Raw genomic sequence first — 16,102 nt, forward strand, 5'->3', positions numbered from 1 at the left:
ATGAGCCATTGTGTCTATGTGGCCCCCACACAAAGATTACTCATTGCATGGGAAGACGAGAGGAGGGCATCCTGGTTTCTGCTTGGGCCAGTACCCCTTGAGCAGGTCCCTCTTCACTCTGTAAAATAAAATAAACAAATATGATTTGGGTTTCTCATGCCCCTGGTTACAACTCAAAATATGATGTGTACACCTCTGAGAGACAGACATGGATGCCAGGCCAGTATCTCCTCTGCGGGTGAATGATCATGGGGACCCTTTCACGGGTGTGGTCAGTGGGTCCAGTACAGAAATCATCTGATGAAGAGGTGGGAGAAGGAATGCATTATCCACCTCCATTGTGGGCATTCTAAAGGTCCAACGGTCTGGTAAAATATCATAGAACCCTACCCTAAGACCTGCTCCCCCAAAACAGAGCCTACACAAAGTAGGAGATCCAATGGTGCTTTCTATCTAAAGAAGTCTGTCCAGTGCTGTCGCTTGGGGTCCTCCTCTAATGGGGTTGAGCGAAGGGCCTACTATGTCATTCAGTTCTGTGTTACAGACCACAAGAAGATGGTTCATTGTAGGGTGTCTCATGGTTCGCATCTACTCAGCCCCTGAATGGTGCAGATGATGAAACACCATCTCCCAGTTCCTGATACCCGAGCCATGCACACTTGCTACTTCTGGGCAGCTTGGCAGAAGCTCATCAGATAAACTGCAGTGACATCATAGTTTAACTGGTAAGTTCTACTCATTAAAATTTCATCGGGTTATTCTTGATGTCACTGCTTAGGATGAGCCAAGATGGGTCACGTTTTGTCTGGCTTTCAGTTAGTCATTTAACTGATTTCAGCCGAACACTCAGTGCTAATATTGCTTAAATGCAATCGTCATTGTGCTATAGGGATAAACAGTAAGAGGCAATCCAGATGCTCCTGAATGGCCACCCAAAACTCAGGTGTCTGTTTCCTTTTTGGCCTGGAACCTCATGCATACACTACTGATTTTTCAAAGCTTTCTCTCCTCTCCTCTGTCCTGATTCACCTTCCCACTCACAGCGGCACAGAACAGACCTGAGGCCCAGGGTCTGAAGACACAGGGCTGACAGAGAGAGCAGTGGGGCAGGAGGAGGGTAGGAGAACTGGTCCTTAATCCATCCCCTGCATCAGACGTGAAGTGATCGAGCGCGGCTTCTTTGGATCACAGTGTCCTGACATTTGCCCCACACACCAAGTGACACCAGGACAAGGATATAAAGGTCATAGGATCAAGGCGGCTCTTTCCTGCTCAGAGTGTACTTGTGATAAGCAGATCCTAGAAAAGTGGCAAAGACCCTGTATTTGTGGGGTTTGGCTTCACTCTGAGTGAGGTGCTCTCTTCATGGTCAGTGCTAGGCAGTGGGCCCGCGTCCTCAGAGGTGAGGTATCCATGCCTGTTGGTTGGCAGGCAGAGCTGGTGTTTCAGGAGCAGCAATGAGGACATATTGGACTCAGTTTTGAGATCTCTCCAGAATGCGAGTCCTCTTGGCTTTTGGTGTGTATTTATCTGGCTTGAGAGACTGGGATGCCAAGAGTCCCCGTGGGGTAGGGGGGTGCTGTTGGAGGGCCTCCAGGTAGCCTGAACTCCTCGGAACAGCACCTCTCCTGTGTCTTGCAGGGCCCCTGTGGGAGTGGGATGAATGTGTCCCTTTGTGAAACTTTGGCTTCCAGAGCTCTGGAGGGTGCCACCTGGCACTGTACTCCCCACCGCTCAGGGACAGGGCTTCCATCGCAACACCAAGAACAATGTGGCTTCTCAGCTTTGCCCAGTGAGAAGCGCGTGTCAGAGCTGCAGGAGTTGCTTGGTTCCCTCTGCAGCCTGCCCCCTCTGCAGCCTTTCTGCTCTGCAGCCTGCCCCCTCTGCAGCCTTCCCCCTCTGCAGCCTGCCCCTTCTATAGCCTGCCTCCTCTGCAGCCTGCCCCCTCTGCAGCCTGCCCCCTCTGCAGCCTTCCCCCTCTGCAGCCTGACCCTTCTACAGCCTGCCCCTCTGCAGCCTGTCCCCTCTGCAGCCTGCCTCCTCTGCAGCCTGCCCCCTCTGCAGCCTGCCCCCTCTGAAGCCTGCCCCCTCTGCAGCCTGCTCCCACTCCCCTATACATCAGGAGAAGCCAAGGCCAGTACATGCATGATGGCAACTCCAGTAGATGCCCCATACCAAAGCTGCACCAGGCCTCACTGGGATGGGAGCAGCAAACCTTGTTATTATTTTTTGAGGCTATTTTTTAATTTTACAAAGTTTACTTTAGCTATATAAAATGAGAAATGAATATTCCACTTATTTTCAGGTTTTTTAAAGTAGAAACTATAATTCCACCCTCTGAGGTAAAAACAGCTCATAAAACTGTAACTGGAAAGGTTTTCTGCATTTTAATATTTAATCTGCATACAATTGGTTTAAAAAAGGAAGATGGAAGTCTTGCACATGGGAGGAAGGAAACTGGGGTCAAAGGGAGAAATGTTATAGTGTGACCTCCCCAAAGGGCTTCCAGGGGAAGGGAACGGGACAGTCTGTGTGGAGGAGAACAGCTGGCACCTTAGGCCCCTGAGGCCGCTGCCCAGCATGAAGTCTAGCTTCTGACTCCTGCTCCTTCCACTCTTCATGGAGGAGCACAAGGTCAGCTGCCTACCCTGAGAGGGAAGCCAGACTCTAACTCCCTGCTACCTGCTGCCTTCACCTGGCCTCACTAGTTTCTGGGACTATAAACTTGGAAGAGAGGTTGGCTGCATTCGGAACAAGGCAGACTGACAAACAGTGCATGGAATGGGAGATAAGAGCTCTGAACCAAGTGAGTAAATGGAGTAGAAAATCCGCCAGCAGCCCCGTGCCTGGGCAGATGAATTCTCGTCTTCTGAGAAGAGAAGAATGGGATGGCCAGTGGGGTCCAGCCTCAACCCCACAATTCCATGATTGCTCTCAACAATCTCCTCTTCCTGCCCCTCCCTCGGCTCTGGCTCCTTCACAGGCAGACCTGGGAAGACACCGGCAATGGAACAATAATTCCCCTTTGGACACCTGGACATGCTTCTATGAGACTATCCACCTACATCCTGGTGATTCCAGACATTGCCTGAGAGTCAAGGAGAAGCTGAGTAGGGGAAGGCAGGAGGCTTGGGGGTCAGGACTGCAGGTTACTGAGAGCCAGCCTTAGCCACTGATAGCACCTCAACTTCTATTTCCTCCATTTTCTCAATAAAAGGATAGAATGAAAATAGTTGCCTGACAGGGCAATTAGGTTCTTCACCTGACCTTGGGTATAACGAGCCCAGCACACAGAAGGTGTGTCCATAACTGTTAACCTCTACTTCCTGTTGACCTCCTCTACTTCCTGTTGACCTCCTCTACTTCCTGTTGACCTCCTCTACTTCCTGTTGACCTCCCCTACTTCCTGTCCCCTTCTGAATTCTTCCCCACCCCTCCAGCCAGCCCTCGAAGACCCTGCAGGCCTCTGAACTCTACCTAGCAGGGGTATTGCTCGGCCACAGATGCTGGTTGCTCAGCTGTGGGTTCTTCAGCCTCACCAACTGAGATGGCCATGGGAAAGGCCATGTGGAGTTCAAAACTCCCCATGTTGAATCATTTCAGAACACAGTTGAACACGAAGTAGATACCACTCTGCCCAAATGTGGAGGGATCCTGGCCCCAAACTGAGCTCCAGCTCAGGCCCTCTGTGAGGCAGGGCCTCCCTGTTCACCGGAGGGAGGTGGGGCTGAAGTGAAGCTTGGCTACCTTCTCTGTTTATCACACATTTATCTAACTGTGGACCAGAGTGCTCTGAGCCCATTCTATGCACTGTTTGTCAAACCATCACTGTCAGAACGCGATGTTCTTGGACATAGCCTCCCTCTTTTCCAAGTTTATAGTCTCAGCAATCAGTGAAGTTAGAAACAAAAACACTCAGAACCACTGAAGTTTATCCAGCCCCAGGTTCTGAGCACCTGAGGTTCCAACCTGAATATAAGAACAAGTTGAGAGCTTGTTTAAGACAGTGTCCATCTTTTCCTGCTATGACCAGGAGGGAGAGACGGAACCCCAGAGGAAGCAGTCTCTTTACCTTGCCTCAGGGAAAAGTCCATCCAGTGCCAGGCCTTAGTGACCCAAGAGCCTCCTGGATCCCCTGGTCCACACATGTGGCCTCCCGCTCATCTCGATATTCACCTGAGTTCTGAGTCTCCAGGTGACAACCGTATGGCATGACAAGCTTGACAAGAAGGCAGAGGTGGCAGGGTCTTTATGGCTGCTGCTGTCACTGAGGTCAGAGAGCAAACCAGGCCCCCAGGGCCGAGTAGGCATATGGCCTTTGAGGACAACAGGAGCACCTGCGGAGCTGAGAGGATTTTAATCCTTTCAACACACCTTGGCATGATGCTACCTTCCACGGTTCTCAGATGGGTAGATTAACAGTGCCACCTGGCCTCTATTACTGAGACCCGAGGCTTCTTGGCTCTGAGCTACAGTGCTGACTCAAACGCCCTGCATTGGGAAGACACAGTTTGTACTCTCCTTTCCAAAACGAACCTGGTATTTCAAGGTCAGCTAAAAGTCACTTCCCTTCAAAGTCATGGTCACTGCTAAGAAAGGGTGTATTTGTTGTTCACTGACTTTCACTGTCAAGTAGCTAGCGAGTTTGAAGAGTGTCTCCAGACAGCCCCTGGGAGTCTCAATGACTTCCTAATGTCATATGGTGACAGTCTACACAGTCTGTCCCACCACCAGCCAAGCTGAGGTTACATGGGGTGGCCCTCCCTGGTTCCCATGGGCCTGATCATTCATTTTCTGTAGGCTTCAATTTCTTATTCACAAACCATTCTTGAGGATCTCCTGATTGCTCCCTTGTTCTTCCTAATAAAGTAGCCCTGAAAAACACCCTCTGTTCCTGGCAATGGGCTGCTGAGATTTCTTTTGTTCCCAGTTGGGCGGTAATGACCTGGGCCTCTTCATCTGTATGTGTTCAAGCTATTTGTGCACTTGTGAGTGTGTGGAGCCCACAACCCACTGAAACTGAGCAACCTCCTGTCATCTGGGAGACGGTGGGAACTACAGCTGGGCTTGGTGACCTCAGACCCCTTCTTAGGACATTCTGTGGAGTCTGATTGCAATTGGCTCCCATAATCTCATAGGGAGTGACACTATTAGGAAATGTGACTTTGTTCAACTGGATATGGCCTTGTTGGAGAAAGTGTGTCACTGTAGGGTAGATACCGTAGCCCAATGTCTCAGTCATGTTGCCTGCAAAATGGAGGACTCTCAGCTCCTCCCCAAGCTCCATATCTGCCTGCACACTGCATACTCCCTGTTATGACAAAGAACTGGACCTCTGAAACTGTAAACCACCCCAATTAAATATTTTGCTTTATGACAGTAGAATGCCATGATCATAGCATCTCCTCACAACCAGAGAAAATCTAAGACACCGTCCCTTACTGTTGTCCTTGTCCACTCCGTCCTTCCCAGGACCCTTCGTCATGGGGTAAGGACCAGAGCACAGGGTGGGAACACAGGCGGGCTGCAGAGAAGGTCCACACAAGGGGGTTGAGGAGGGAAAGGTGGTGGCAGTGAGAGCTTAGCTAGAAGTTAGGTCTCCTCAGAATAACAAACCTGGGGACTCTCCACAGGGCTTAAGATAAGGCAAAGATAAACAGAACCTAAAGGGAAGCTGCTGTGGAGGGAAGCAATGACCCAGGCATCAGGCTCAGCAGCCATTTCTCCTAGGTCAGCCACATGACCACCCACACTGAACTGGGGACTCCACAATTCTAACCTTCAAGCCAGCTGACCACTCAGCTCCCCTTCACCCTGCCATACATGTCTAAAGTACACACTCCATCACACTAGAAGCAGGTATGTCCAACCTGTGGGCTGAAAGGCAGGTGTGCCACAGAGGAGCTACAAACGCGGCCCAACATAAAGTTTAAAACATCAATTTCCTCTTGTTGCTTGATTGTATGTTTCTCAAATGTGAATTTGGTGGTCGATAATGTTAAAAGGTTGGACATATCTGCTAGGCGACACGCTTATCTGTATGTAGGTGGGCTATCCACAGCAATGGTTACCCATAGTCAGCTGTGGCCTGTAAATATGAAACAGGAAATTCAGAAATGACTCGTGAGAATTTCACCTTGTGGTGTAATGAGCCTCAGGCCCCCTGCAGCATCCACCTGGGTACACATGGGTCCACAGCAATTGTGATACCCTCAATCAGTTAGTGACCCCTGTATCATCCATGGGCGCCATAAAACCTAACCCCTTCCCCAGAAGATTAAGTCTGTAAGGCATGGAGGCCCTGTGGTCACATAGCTTTCATCCAGATGTGTTATGATGATCACTCTACTTTATCATCATGAGTTTCTGTTTATGGCTTCCTAAGTCTGATTTATAAGCTAAATTTCATGATAGCTCTGTGTGTGTATGTGCAGGAAGCCTATACTATACAGAGTTCTCTGATGTTCAGGACTGCAGTCATTCACCAGGGGCCCTGTATGCAGCTCCTGCAGTAAGGGGGCAGCTGTAACATACATATGCATAACAAAATAATGTGTGCATCATAGGCAGTGTATATATGTATACATAAATTCACCTAATGTATAACCATGCGTATTTATATGTATTTGTAATGCATATACATACTTATGTGTGCATTGTACATGGTCTCCATCTAACCTGTATGTATGTGTGATGCAGTTTATGCTCGAGTATGTGGTATAGGTAATACCTACATGGTATTGGTGGTCTCTGGAGAAGGCTGGCTAATACATAAAGAAGGTATAAATGAGAATTCCATTGGAAGTGCAGCTTCCCAGGGATGCCCAGGTTCCACGGGGCAGCACTGCCCTGCCTGGTCTTGGGCCACTTGGGATCACAGGTTCTGATTCTTGTGTGTGAGAAGGACCATCTTTCCTTGGAATAGAGGTACAGAGGTTCCCGAGTGTGGGAAGTCTGTGGTGAGGTGGATGGGGAGTGCCTAGGGCAAACAGCTAGGAGCACACGGCCAGGTACACAAGGCTGGGTACACATCAGAATGGCCATTGTCACTGGTGGCTGCTGTGCAGACCTCATCCCATTGGCTGCATCTACAGGAGCCCTGCTAACTCCAGCTTACCAATGGCAGGCCTCAGAATGCTACCACGAGCCTCTAAACTAGGAGGCAGGCAAGGACCAAAGTCCAAGGAGACAGTGTCACCCTGAGTGATGTAGAGGAGAACCTTGCTCACGGTGTCACCAAGGTCCAGCGCCAGTGGGAAAGTCACACTACACTCCTCAGCTCCGCTGGATCTGCAGAAAGTGGCTCCCGTGTCAAGTGCTGGTGAAACCCATGTACACGGACACGTCTGCTTCTATTTGAGAAGTAGTTTTCTTTTTAGCAACGACAGATAAGACTCTTGGAAGTCACACAAATGCCAAAATCAAAAGTATTTTGTGGCATTCTCACCAGCAACGAGTCAGCCAAATAAATATCCAGAACCAATTCATTCCATTACGAGCCAGAGCTTCGAAGAATCTATTGTTAAAGGAAATGAATTAAAAACATTATGGAATTTGGTTTTGCTTAGATCCTTCATACAAAGAACTTGAGAAGGGGCGTTCACCTCTGTCGTGGCTCAGTGCCCATGTGCTATTGAGATCTGCTATTCAGTTGAAGTCCATATTGGCTCCTCCTTCAATTTCTCATAGGTTTACCTTGTCTGTGTAATACACAACATGGATGTGGTGGAGCCTTCTGTGCGAATAGTGTAAACAGAACCAAGAGCCAAACAGGTAGGAAGAGACAGGTGCTGACTTCCCAGTAGTGTGTGTGGGCTGCTCTAGGGTGTGATTCCAGGATCTCCAGCGACACAATCAGTTGTGTGTCACTTACACACTCACATCTTGCTCTCCTCTGTGGAGGTTTAAATGATCAATGTGCCCCCATTGGCTCTGGTGTTGGAACCCTGGTTATTGGAGCTGATAGAGAAGGCTTAGATGATGGAGCCTCGCTGGAGGAAGTCGGTCCCTGGCAACGGGCTTGGAGGGATGACAGCCTCAAAGCTCTACTTCCTTCTCTGTGTTTCTTGTGTGTGGTTGAAGATGCAGTCTCGCAGCTTCGTGCCCTGGCTGCCTGCCTGCCACCTTGGCTCCCATGACATTGTAGACGCTCCCTCTGGAACTCTAAGCTGAATAAACTCTTTATTCCATACACTCCTTTGTGTGATGGTCTTTTTATCACAACAAAAACGGATACACCCTCTAACATTTCCACCTGCTGTTGGCTACCATCATCACCATGTATAGAAACTGCGAATCTCACATCATCTGCCTGTGTCTACAATATTTTATTCCATGTTCTTACCTAGCCCTCTGAAGTTCATGGCACTCTTCCAACTTCTGATGACTTTAATTGTGATGGACTAGACTGTATCTCCCAGATCCGTAGCTTGACACCCTGACCCTTCAGTGTGGTGGTATGTGTTGAATTGTTTGCAGGGGATAGGGTCCTCATGAGGTAATGAGAGTGGGGGTTCCTGTAGAGAGATTAGTGCCCCATAGAAAACACCAGAGATCAAGGCCTCTGTGTCTGTGTGTCTGTGTCTGTCTCTGTCCTTCTGTCTCCACCATGTGAAGTCACAGGGGGATATGGATTATCTGTTAGAAGCAAAGAGAGCCCCAACCAGAGAGTGACTGGGTTGGCCCTCTATCTCTGTATTAAACACTAATGAGGCTTCATAGCCCAAGCTGCAGAACTTGGGCAGGTGAAGTCAGCCACACAGACTAACGCAGTCCAGACTGACCTGAGAAACGAAGGAAGAAGTGATCCTAACACTGTCTGAAAGCTGTGCAGAGAAGTGAGCCCACTCAGCAACCCACATGGCAGCTTCACCTCTGCAAAACACACCCACCTGACCTGGAAGAAGCTGCGGAGTTGACCATCTACTCACGGTACCCACAGGATGGCGGGATGCAAGGCCTCTCTTTTGATGCTCAGTGTCTTACTTTACCCTGCCCACGTGGAGTGGTGTCTGTCACCTGGACCCAGTGCTGGTGGAGGAAGGCTGTGTGTGTGGACACATGGCAGCAGATAAAGACAGATGCACCTGCCACGGGAAGGGTCATCAAGCTGGTCATGTCTCCTGCTTGTATGTGACATGCACACTGTGTCGTCCTTGCAGGCACGATCCTATGAAAGTTCTACTTTATATGTGGACATGCCGTAAATGACAACCACTATTTAATGCGTCTTGTGCCTTTGGAGGATGCTGTGTCACTCCTGATTCTGCTGTTCTTGGAGTCTCTATTGAGAGACTTCAGCTGGAATAGCAGACAGTATTTCTTTGATTTTTGACTGTGTGGAAAATGTAAACTGTTAAGAAATGTAGGGGTTTTTTGTTTTTCATTTTATTTTCTGTGTGTATGTATTTTGACTTCGTGTGTGTGTGTGTGTGTGTGTGTGTGTGTGTGTCCCTAATGCCTGCAAAGGTCAGAAGAGGGCACTAACTACCCAGGAACTGAAGTTATACTTTATAAACCACCTTTGTGGGTGCTGAGCATCAATCCTAGGTCCTCTGGATTAAACAAGTGCTCTTAACCACGGAGTCATCTCTCCAACCACGAAGATTGAAGATATTTTATTTCATTAAATGTGTGAGCATTTTAAAAGTATAGGGGCTGGAGAGATGTCTCAGCGGTTAAGAGCACTGCCTGCTCTTCCAAAGGTCCTGAGTTCAATTCCCAGCAACAACATGGTGGCTCACAACCATCTGTAATTAGGTCTGGTGCCCTCTTCTGGCCTGTAAGCATACACACAGACAGAAAACTGTATAAATAAATAATACATAAATAAATAAATAGTTACAAAAGAAAGTATAAATTCATAATGTATATAATGTATGTAGACTGTGCTTCAACCATCGCTGGGCTGCCACGGGTCAGGCGTCCATGCTGCAGCCGCTGTCCTTGGTTGGCACCTCTGCTGATTCTGCTCATGTCGCGGGGCAGACTGGGGGCTATCGCAGGAGCTAGCATTCAGCGCCACGGCAACCATCTCTCAGGATCACCTGGAATGCTCAGTGTGTTCTCTGGTTCTCAACAGAGTGTAGATGAAGGTTGAGTCCGGGTCTCAGGACCACAGGGGGTGTGCTCTGGAGATCATGATTCCCGTGTCACTTACACTGAAGCACTAGCACGTGAAGAGAGCTAAAGAGTGCAGGAGTGTAAAACAGAGTAATAAAAGGGTGGTTTTCCTGCTATTGGCACACACATGTGTGGCATACAAGTTGCTTTGTAAGGAAAATGTGGTGCCCCGGAATGAGCATTAAATGGATGGGTAGAATGAGTTCTACAACCCAGTGAGCACCTTGACCTGAAGCCCCTGTGCTGAACATGTAGGATATACTCCTCTATGCCAAGCACCCATCTGAGAAAAAACAAGCACCACCCAGTGCCAACACGTTTGCTGAGTTATTATGTGTCATGACAGAGCTGTGATATTGAACCGGCAGCTCCCATGAGAAGAGACGGATGCCATTGGTTCAAGCAGTGAATGCCCCTCCACCTATAACAAGGACAGATAAATGAGCTAATGTAAATGTGTCTTACTCCGCAGTGAAGAGGTTGACAGTGTGAGGCGTGTGTAGAGAGGCAGGAGGAGCAAGGCTTCCTGGAAGCTGGCACTCCTATGTGACAGCTTCGGAAAGGGACTTGCTGCATGGAGAGCAGGTGGCTAGGTAGGTGTGTATGTTGGATGGAAGGAAGTCAACACCATGGATGGACACCAGGCTGATGGAGGAGGGTCTTCTGTCTATGTGTTACTTTCATTGGTTAATAAAGAAACTGCCTTGGCCTTTTGACAGGACAGAAAATTAGGTAGGCAGAGTAAACAGAATAGAATGCTGGGAAGAAGGCAGTGAGGCATATGCCTCAGGCAGTCGCCATGCCTCTCCTCTCTGAGACAGATGCAGGTTAAGATCTCTCCTGGTAAGCCACAACTCGTGGTGCTACACAGATTACTAAATATGGGTTAAAGCAAGATATGAGAATTAGCCAATAAGAGGCTGAAACTAATGGGCCAGGCAGTGCTTAAATGAATACAGTTTCCATGTAATTATTTTGGGTAAAGCTAGCCAGGTGGCGGGACGCAGCCTGCCGCTCCCATCACAACACTAGGTGAGCACGGGTATGGAAAGGAAGAATTCCCCATCCTTGGCAAATGGTGACAGGCTTCACTGTGGGCAAGTGGACTGAGAGACACACTGATAGAAACCACAGGGCTTTCTGGTACAGGGGTCAGTCTTGAGGCCAGAGGTCATCTGTCTGTTTTGAGCCCATGGGTGGCAAAGGGGACATTTCTAGCTCCTATCTGGGACTGACCACAAGCTTCCTCATCATAGGGAACTGAGGAAGAAAAGACTTTGACGCTCTCCCCACCCTGGGTAGCACTGGGAGGAATAAGAAGGAAGACCAAGGTGACAATGGCTCTCAACAAACTGGAATTCCCAGTTCCAGGCTTGCTTGGGGACCATCGGACCTGTTTTTTACCTGTGATGTCTTTCCATCCTGTCAATGAAACTGATGTTAATATTCCAGGAACTTTCATCACTGGGCTCTGAGCATCGTGGAGCTCCATGGTCATGGTGGGCTTCCACTTTGGCTGAGGATTGGTGGGAATAGTGGGAGGGAGAGGATGGAATGGCACTCAGAGTGGGGAGGAGGATGGATGGGGAATCGTGCTCAGAGGGGAGGGGATCCCCAGGGCTACCATGCTCAGAAACAGGAGTGGATCAAACCCCAAGGGACTAGAGAGCCAGCAGCATTTGTATGGGGGAGATGAAGAGGGGACAGAGGGGAAGAGGGGAGAGTGTTGAACTCAGAGACACGAGACCATTCTGGAGAACACAGCAGACTGAGGAGTGATGTCAAGGATTGTGGAACCATTCCCTCTGTCCCATGAAGTGAGATTACAAATCCAAACAAACCAGCGAGCAGAACTGCAATTTTATTCTGCCATTACTCCAGGGAGAAATTTAAGTCAGGAAAGAGACACTGGGAATCCTGTTGTCAAGGGTCTGTGACAGAATTGGGGGATATTTTCAAAGGGGCCACAGAGTGATAGTCCACTTTGAAGCCCAGATCAGGGTAAGGAAGAACTTCTGGGCATTAATGGGCACAAAAGGTGGACTTGACACTCCCCACACACACCCTTGCAGGGAATTTATTTCATTTTACTTTCAGAAATAAGTTTCTTAATATAGAACGTGTTGGTACTCAACAATAATCCCAACAGTTGGGGGAGGCTGCAGTAGGAAAATCATGAGTTCAGAATCCTCGTCTCCAAAGAACAAGGTAATGTATTTATTTCATTATAACAGAGTTCAACTAATAAAGTCATTCAGGAAGAGGGCCATTTTCTTGTGCACAAAAGTAAATGGTTTGGCATATGTTAATTGATAGGACTTATACAATGAAAGAACCGCGGATATGTAAACTGGAACTCAGGCATGCAGAACGTTGTCCAGGCTCACTGTCAAAGTACTCGGAAGGGATGTGAATTTGTGTTTCTCTCTTATGAGGAGCCATCTTCACCAGGAAAAACAGCATCAAGCCAGATTGTAGGGAATATCAAAATTCTAATTTTGCAACCAAATAAAACCCAACTTATTATTTATATTATTTATTATTTATTTTCTGGGTGTAATTTCGAGTTTAACTAGCAGATAAAATATTAGTTCTGAAGTTAAAGGCTGAGCAGGAGGCTGTGGAAAATCTCTCTGCCGTGCAACACACATGAACTGGATTATCCAGCCCATTGGTCATGATTACTAAGCACTCAAGCATCCAGAGGCAAGAGGCAGGAAAGAGGCCATTCACATCACATAAAATACGTAAGATAGATAAAAATCAAAAATCACGAGGCGTTCTCGCTCCGCAAAGAACGAGAGGCTGCCTTCGGGCAATGGCACTCCATCTGCCAGGCAGGCTTCTCCCTCTGCTGGCTCTCAGACTCTCATCTTGTTCAGGGCAGCAAATGGACAGCGAAGAAGCAGAAGCTGTAACTGCTGGGCAGGGATTTGATGGCCTCCTACCAGCTAGAGCTCGGGAAACTAAAATCATGGAGCTAAATGCAGCATATGGAGGCTTCCACCGCTTCCCTGTCCTCCTCGCCTCCTTGGGTCCTGAGGCACAATCAGGAGCCCTTGGGATGGCATAGGGACAGGACAGACCTCAGAACCAGGACCCTGGGTCTGAGTGAACCATGGACCAGCTGACTGCATCAGCCTGGGCATCTGGTGTCTGCCTGATTTTGAGTTTGCTGAGAAAATTAACTGAGTTTCTAGTCACCGCTATTTCCCTTTCTAAATTCTGTTTCTAGGGAATAAAATCCATTCCTAGTTCCCTTGCTCCATTCCTAGTCCTTAGAGGGACTGTCTGTGCTCCCAGAAGGGTCTGTACCTTGCAGCCTGATAGACTTCTGGGATTTGGATTTGAGTGTCCTGTTAGGGAAAACATCACAGCTAGAGAGGAACTCATCACACCAACCATGGAGTGCCGTGGGACAGCATGGAAGGCCCTTGACGCCAGGAGCTCCCTAGAAAGAACCCCGCTGTTAGGTTTTCTGTGACACTGAGGTGAAACATTGAAAATATCTGTTGGGGGCTTTGTGCTGAGGCTGAGGAGGTGGAACATCGGCCATTGAACCACACCGTAGGTCAGTGTGGAGCCCAGAGCTGCATTTTCCTCAGAGTGCGCCAGCACACACTCGCCCTTCTCCCCGCTACCTCAGGAAACACGGAGCGTGGTTGCTAAACTACCCTCATGTACCGTGCAAGGACTGTGGCCCGGAAGTGTAGATCTATCTCATGTGCCATCCATGTTGTGGCTTCCTGGTGGGTGGTGTGCACTGACCCACAGGATGGGATTTGCACCACAGACAGACAAATGGACACTTAAGCAGCTGAGCTCGGTGTCTCAGCACAGGCATTAGGAAAGATGCCCTTAGACACACTCATCCAAAGCATGAGAGCCCAGAGCAGTTCTGTGTCCAGGGTGGGGCACAGAGTCAGGTCCAGCAGCACCCTGACTATTTGGCTCTTCCACACACAGAGTGAAGAACAGGAACAAACCAGAGATGCTTGAGCAGCTGAGTTTTCTAGGGAGTTTTATAGTACTGAAGAAAAAAAAAAAAGATGGTCAGCACCTTTCTAAAGTGAAGAAATACTAAAAATGTCTAGATATCTAATTATTCAAAACGCACTCAAATTTTGGCCTGTGGAGTAGGCTATTGTATTAGGAAGAAAATTATCTTCTGCTCTGTGACCACAAACATTCAGCAGCTGCTGCAGCACCACCACCACCACCATCACCACCATCACCATCACCACCACCACCACCATCACCACCATCAACCATCACCACCATCACCACCACCACCATCACCACCATCACCATCACCACCATCACCACCATCACCATCACCACCACCACCATCACCATCACCACCATCACCACCACCACCATCACCACCATCACCATCATCACCACCACCATTATCACCATCACAACCACCACCACCACCATCACCACCACCATCACCACCACCACCACCATCACCACCACCATCACCATCATCACCACCACCACCTCCACCACCACCACCATCACCACCACCATCACCACCATCACCACCACCACCACCATCACCACCACCACCATCACCATCACCATCACCACCACCACCACCACCACCACCATCATCATATAACTATCACCTTCACTACCACCATCATTAACACCATCACAATCACCATCCCTGTTATCAATGCCAGCATCATGACTACCCTCACCACCATCATGACATCACCATCACCGCCACCATCGTCAGCCATTCCTCTGATGTCACCCATTGCGTCTTTTTACTAGCTTTCTGGAGTAGCTCTGTTGCTTGCGCGACTTGGTTTTGTGCTTGGCAGTTAGGGTCCCATGACTCATGTCTGCATCAGTTTCCGCGAGAGCTGAAACATTTCACCTTGATCATGGAAACAGCTCAGGTGGGTGTGACATCTGTGCAAATGATTTATGACATGTTCGGTGTGTTTCTGGAAGCCTCCAAGCAGAATGACAAGGAAGCAGAGATGCTTTTTCAAATAGGAGGGCACCCAACCCTAAATGTAGCCCCTGCGGGCCGAGAGGGAAGCCAGCTGCTGGTTTAAGTTTTCAGTATTAATGTCTTCAATAAGAACCATGTGTAACTCCTGCCTCTCACGATCTGCCAGCCTCCTGAACATCCTGTTCTCGCGTGCCTTCTTCAGAACCTGGCCTAAGCCTTTCTCCCCTCTGTGCCCTTTTCATGTTGGCGATGCTCAGACTGAGGGTCTCTCTGCTCTGAGCTGAGAATCCCTGAGAGGAAACAGAGATACTGGAAGAGGAAACAGAGATACTGGAAGAGGCTGACCAGTGGAGAAGGAACTTCGAGAGTCTGAGTGAAATGTTACAGAGTCAGCCAGGATGGTGTGGAGCTCTGAACACTGGGGTGGAAGAAGGTGCTGTCATAGTCAAGGCTCCAGCTATTTGACTCATGGAACAGCACTAACTTTAACAAAACAAGGCAAATTTTTGCTGGTACTGTCATCTCTAGAGTATCTGCAACAGGAGAAGCAGGGGGTGGTGCTGTGTACCTGTCCTGGGGCTCTGTCATGCAATGAAGGAAGAGAAACTTCCAGTGTACCACACAGGGCAGACTGAGTCATCTACAACCCTTACCTCATCCGTCCCACCTGCCGTGGGGTATGTGCCAACACGCCTGTCTTAGAGGAGAAAACCTGAGGTTCAGAAAACCTTGGGAACATGTCCCAAGCCACACAGCCTCAACGGGCAAAATCAGACCTGAAGCTGCTGGGCCAGCACCTGCACCTTTGGTTTCAACTAGTGGATATTTCTTTTTAAATAAGCACTTATGTAGAGGTGTAGAGATGAGTCGGTACTTAAGAGCACATGTTGTTCTTATAGAGGAAACAGGTTGAATTCCCAGCTCCTCCGTGGCAGCTCATAACTGTTCATAGCTGCAGTTCCAGGAGATCTGATGCTCTCTGCTGACCTCTGTGAGCACCAGAGATGTAAG

The sequence above is a fragment of the Arvicola amphibius genome, chromosome 8 (assembly GCF_903992535.2).
Source record: "Arvicola amphibius chromosome 8, mArvAmp1.2, whole genome shotgun sequence".
NCBI classification, from domain to species: Eukaryota; Metazoa; Chordata; class Mammalia; order Rodentia; family Cricetidae; genus Arvicola; species Arvicola amphibius.